Source organism: Scylla paramamosain, chromosome 27 (assembly GCF_035594125.1).
Source record: "Scylla paramamosain isolate STU-SP2022 chromosome 27, ASM3559412v1, whole genome shotgun sequence".
NCBI lineage: Eukaryota > Metazoa > Arthropoda > Malacostraca > Decapoda > Portunidae > Scylla > Scylla paramamosain.
The window spans coordinates 20,401,232-20,407,759 of record NC_087177.1 but is presented as its reverse complement, the minus strand read 5'-3'; positions in this window follow the sequence as shown (position 1 = coordinate 20,407,759).

The window sequence follows — 6,528 nt, the reverse complement described above, 5'->3', positions numbered from 1 at the left end:
CTCTCTCTCTCTCTCTCTCTCTCTCTCTCTAACTCCCTTCGTGATTTCTAGCATCTAGCCAAAAAATATCTCCAATAACTTTGCTGCTTCTTCTTTCCCTACTCTATTTCAACCAGATGGCACCACTGCTATCGCATCTATTTCTAAAGCTGAAATCTTTGCTCAAACCTTTGCTAAAAATTCTACTTTGGACGATTCTGGGCTTGCTCCTCCCTCTCCTCTACCCTCTGACTACTTCATGCCACCTATTAAAATTCTTCACGATGATGTTTTCCATGCCCTCGCTGGCCTAAACCCTCGGAAGGCTTATGGACCTGATGGGGTCCCTCCTATTGTTCTCCAAAACAATGCCTCCGTGCTTGCACCTTGCCTAGTCAAACTCTTTCAGCTCTGTCTGTCAACACTACCTATCCTTCTTGCTGGAAGTTTGCCTACATTCAACCTCTTCCTGAAAAGGGTGACCGTTCTAATCCCTCAAACTACCGTCCTATTGCTTTAATTTCCTGCCTATCTAAAGTTTTTTAATCTATCCTCAACAGGAAAATTCTTAAACATCTATCACTAAACAACCTTCTATCTGATCGCAAGTATGGGTTCCGTCAAGGCCGCTCTACTGGTGATCTTCTGGCTTTCCTTACTGAGTCTTGGTCATCCTCTTTTAGAGATTTTGGTGAAACTTTTGCTGTTGCCTTGGACATATCAAAAGCTTTTGATAGAGTCTGGCACAAAGCTTTGATTTCCAAACTACCCTCCTACGGTTTCTATCCTTCTCTCTGTTTACTTCATCTCAAGTTTCCTTTCTGACCGTTCTGTTGCTGCTGTGGTAGACGGTCACTGTTCTTCTCCTAAATCTATTAACAGTGGTGTTCCTCAGGGTTCTGTCCTGTCACCCACTCTCTTCTTATTATTCATTAATGATCTTCTAAACCAAACTTCTTGTCCTATCCACTCCTACACTGAAGATACCACCCTGCACTTTTCCACGTCTTTTCATAGACGTCCAACCCTTCAGGAGGTAAACATATCACGCAGGGAAGCCACAGAACGCCTGACTTCTGATCTTTCTAAAATTTCTCATTGGGGCAGAACAAACTTGGTATTGTTCAATGCCTCAAAAACTCAATTCCTCCATCTATCAACTCGACACAACCTTCCAGACAACTATCCCCTCTTCTTCAATGACACTCAACTGTCCCCCTCTTCTACACTGAACATCCTCGGTCTGTTCTTTACTTATACTCTGAACTGGAAACTTCACATCTCATCTCTAGCTAAAACAGCTTGTATGAAGTTAGGTGTTCTGAGACGTCTCCGCCAGTTTTTCTCACCCCCCCCAGCTGCTAACTCTGTACAAGGGCCTTATCCGTCCATGTATGGAGTATGCTTCACATGTCTGGGGGGGGTTCCACTCATACTGCTTTTCTAGACAGGGTGGAATCAAAAGCTTTTGGTCACATCAACTCCTCTCCTCTAACTGACTGTCTTCAGCCTCTCTCTCACCGCCGCAATGTTGCATATCTAGCTGTCTTCTACCGCTATTTTCATGCTAACTGCTCTTCTGATCTTGCTAACTGCATGCCTCCCCTCCTTCCGCGGCCTCGCTGCAAAAGACTTTCTTCTTTCTCTCACCCCTATTCTGTCCACTTCTCTAACGCAAGAGTTAACCAGTATTCTCATTCATTCATCCTTTTCTCTGGTAAACTCTGGAACTCCCTGCCTGCTTCCGTATTTCCACCTTCCTATGACTTGAATTCCTTCAAGAGGGAGGTTTCAAGACACTTATTGATCATTTTTTGACCACTGCTTTGACCCTTTTATGGGACTGACATTTCAGTGGGCATTTTTTTTTATTACATTTTTGTTGCCCTTGGCCAGTGTCCTTCCTACATAAAAAAAAAAAAATAGTAGTAGTAGTAGCAGTAGTAGTAGAAGTAGTAGTAGTAGTACTAGTAATGCTATTTTTCATATATTTAGTAATTTTTTTTTTTCATATTAATATTTATATTTATATTTTTTTTGTTTTGTTTTGACATTCATACGAATGCTATAAAGCTGAAGCATAATATTTATTTGATTAATTAATTAATTTATTTATTTATTTATTTTGATTTTTTTAATTAATTAATTTATTTATTTTTATTATTATTATTACTTTTTTTTTTTACGTCTCTATGATAAGCAAAGCATTATAGACCTTATGAAAGCACATATCCTCTAGAGTCTTGCCCTACAAAAGATTCTATAAAGTAAAAAATAAAGGGAATAAGTGTCAGTGACAGTTGATGAAAAGAGGAAGGCGTGGCAGAAATTACCATAAAACGTATATAAATGAAAATTTATCTTCCTCGTATTTTCCCACTTGCGTTTGCTTTTTGAAAATTTAGCTGGGTGGGTCATATAGCACACATATTGTTCTTTCCTCCATTGTAGTTTGTTTGCAGCAAGCCCCCTAGATAAAGTTTTTTTTTTTTTTTTAAAGAAATGAATTACATTCTAACGCTGATCACTGAGCGGAGCGTAGACGAGCTGCTATCCTCAAGGACGTTACCTCTCTCTCTCTCTCTCTCTCTCTCTCTCTCTCTCTCTCTCTCTCTCTCTCTCTCTCTCTCTCTCTCTCTCTTTCTCTCTCTGTCTCTTAGTGAAGAAGAATTAACATAAGTAAATAAGACTTTAAATAAAAAGAATATATATATATATATATATATATATATATATATATATATATATATATATATATATATATATATATATATATATATATATATATATATATATATATATATATATATATTTAAAGACAATGAATATCCTCTGGGGAAGGGGTGACGATCCTTATTTAACCCATATTCTAGTTGAATTTTGACAAGTCTACGTTAAAATGTTTGCCATTTTCTGCAGTGATAAAGAAACGTAGAGGGGTAGCTAATATATCTAGATGTTAATTGTATCTTTTTTTTTTTTTTTTTTTTCATTTATTATTTTATTAATTTTTCTTTTCATTACTTAATTATGCATTATGCCGACACTGCAGGTTACAATTGCAGATATTGCAAGTATTTTTGACACAATACAAGCACATCCAGCTAAACTATTGCTACAGTATAGAGAGAGAATTTTTCGATTACATACCTTTTTCTTCATCTTCTTCTTTTCTTTTTTTTTTAATAAATTTAATAATAAATAAATAAGTAAATAGGTATTGTCAAATGAAATCGTCGAGATTACGCAGGAGTTCCGGGCAATACTTGGATGGGTGACTGCACAAGCCTCATCTGTCTGAGAAAATGAAAAATAAGAATAAGAATAGGGAGAATGAACGAAAATTTTAAGTAATAAAGATAACAGTAAGAATTGCTATAACAAGAATAAGAAAAATTACAATAAAGGAATATAAAAAAAAAGAAAGAAAGCATCCCATGTCTTTCTTCCTAATTGTCATATAAGGGTGAATTCTTTTGTATATTTTCCAACATTTCCAATACAACGATATGAATGGGGGAAGAAAGAATATGAATAATAGAAAGAAGGCCTCCCAACACCTAGTTCTCCGGTCTTGGCCAATTAGCTAACGGCGGGATCAGCGCAGTTAAGCAGGGGGTCCGGGCAGAACTTGGATGGGTGACCGCAAAAGCCTCATCTCTCTGAGAATAGGAAAAAATAGCAATAAGAATAAGCAGAACGAATGAAAAACGAAAATAATAAAATAACAATAACAACTATAATAAAAATAAGAAGATTAAGAATAAAAAGAACAAAAATAAAGGAAAGAAGTAATAATATATCTCTATTGCTAATTGTCGCAGAATAATAAATGAAGGGTCAATTTTAGTGCATATTTTCCAACATTTTCAGCACAACAATGCAATAACAATACAGGAAAGAATAATAATAAGAGAAATACGCCCTCCCAACACCTTGTTCTCCGCTCTTGACCAATAAGCTGACGGCGGGATCCGCAAGGTTAAGCAGGGGGTCCGGGCAGAACTTGGATGGGTGACCGCACAAGCTTCATCTCTCTAAAAGTAGGAAAAATAAGAATAAGAATAGGAAGAATAATAAAAAAATGAAAATAATAAAGATAACAATAATAATTATGACAAGAATACGAAAAAAATAGAATAAACAGAATGAAAAAAATAAGAATATCACAACTTTCTTGCTAATTGTCTTAGAATTTTAAATGACATGTTAGTTCTGCTGTATATTTTCCAAGATATGTTAAGAATGAGGGAAGAAAGAATAAGAATAAGAATAAGAACAAGAACAAAATTAATTAGACTAACAATAATGATCACATCTTTCATGCGGTGACTGCGTGGGCGATGAGCCTCACTGGACGTTTCTGACCAATCACAAGGCAGGGTTGGAGTCGTGGGGCCCACCCGATTCATATATAAAGGGATTTTGTGGGAAGCGCGGGCAGACTCCACGGATGAAGACCTCGATAAGATATTCCAACTTCAGACATGTTCAGAGTTAGAAGAGCATGGTTTTACCCCACAAATCCCCCCTGAACTAAAGGCAAAGAGATCAATAATTATCTTCAATGTGGACCCACACATCTTCAGAAATACAGAGGAGGACATCACACAAGAACTTCAGCAGCACAAATTCCCAAATTCCAAAACAATAAAAATTACATTTGGAGAAGCCACAACAGCAATAAAAGCAAGAGATCACGGCATCAGACTTTTCCACATGAGCATTCCAAAGCACCAAATTCAACAAGAGAAATTTTATAGAATCCAAACTTGCTTTAAATGCTATGCTATGGAAGATCATATCACCAATTCCTGCCCCAAGCACAAAGAATTTAAAATTTGCTCAGAATGCGCCGAAACAACACATACATGGCGGGACTGTAAAATTTCAATGAAAAAGTGTATTAGCTGCGAGGGGGATCACAGAACCATGTCCATGAAATGCCCCAAAAGGAAAGAGATCATAAAACAACTTAGAGAAAAAGAAAAAAACATTACATATGCGAAGGCATCCAAGACACAAACAACAACTTGGAACAACACTGCATCTCCTCTTGCAACCATAAACATGGATCTTCATCTCAAGATATATTCATGTATGATACATGCGCATATAATGAATCTAACAGAACTCGGATGCTATGAGAGAGTACTGAATTCAACCTTCACTGCAAATAACCTCCCTAATATAAAAATCCCAGAAGCACCAGACTCAAGGAAACTTATCAAGATTATGACGCAAGAAGAGGAAAATATGAATGATGATGATACAAACAAGCAGACTCAGGAAAAAAAAAAATATGATGGTACTGAGAATACCAAGCAGGAGCAAGACAAAGTCAGTGTTCAACAAGAATCAGAGGAAACTACTATTCACCAAAGAAGTCGTAATGCAAAAATAAACAGTAAAGACATACAGCTAAAAATATATACCCCTGTTAGTGCAGGTTGGCCTGATCATTTGTCATCTCGGGTGCTGGTCACAAGTCTGAATGAAAACAAATTCAAATACACATACACAGACCATACAATAGAAGACACTGAGCTACTGAACATAATTGAAACCAATGGAATTACAATAGACAGAACATGCTGGAACATAGTTGACGATGCTGTGTTTAGGAAAATAAGATCTGGGCTTATAGCCGAAAAGACACCACCACCCAAAGACACATCAAGAAGACAAAGAAAATACTCCAAGTAATTGTTAACTCACACTACAAGGATAACACGCAGCATGGTCCCGAACAGTTTAAAAATAATTCAACATAACGTACAACAATGGAACAACCGAAGAATTTCACTCTCAAACACCTACAGAATCATTGACCCAGACATAGTACTAATCAACAGTCACTGCCTAACAGACAGCAGTACAATGAAAATCCCAGGCTATAATATACATAAGAAAAACAGTTTAAATAACCCTGCAGACGGCACAGCAATTGCAATTAAAAAGAACCTAGAATATATAATTATGGATAATTTTATCTCAGACCTACTTGCTGTAGAAATCCCTACTACAACTGGCAAAATTATAATATCAACCCTGTACCAACCACCGGCAAGGAATTATATACCAATCCCAGACTTCACCAATCTCTTCAGACGTAACTGCCCAGTCTATATGATCGCCGACCTGAACGCTAATCACCCCAACTTAGGTTACAACCATTGTAACACAAAAGGAAGACAAATTATCAATTTAATACAAAACAGATTATTACAACACATAGGTCCGGAATTCCCAACATTCCACACACAAAGCAGAGGGACAACACCAGACATTATACTAACAAACTACCGAACACACCACAACACTCGTGCAATTCCAGGACCCCTTACCACCAGCGATCATATACCCATCATATTTACAATATCCACCACACCAATTCTAATTCCAGCATCTCCTAGACCAAACTACCCAAAAGCAGACTGGGAAAAATTTAAAATACAAGTTAACAATACTCTACACAGGAACAACTTAGATAACGGAACTCTAGAATCAATTGACACTGCAGCCGAAAACTGGCACCGGGCAATCGAA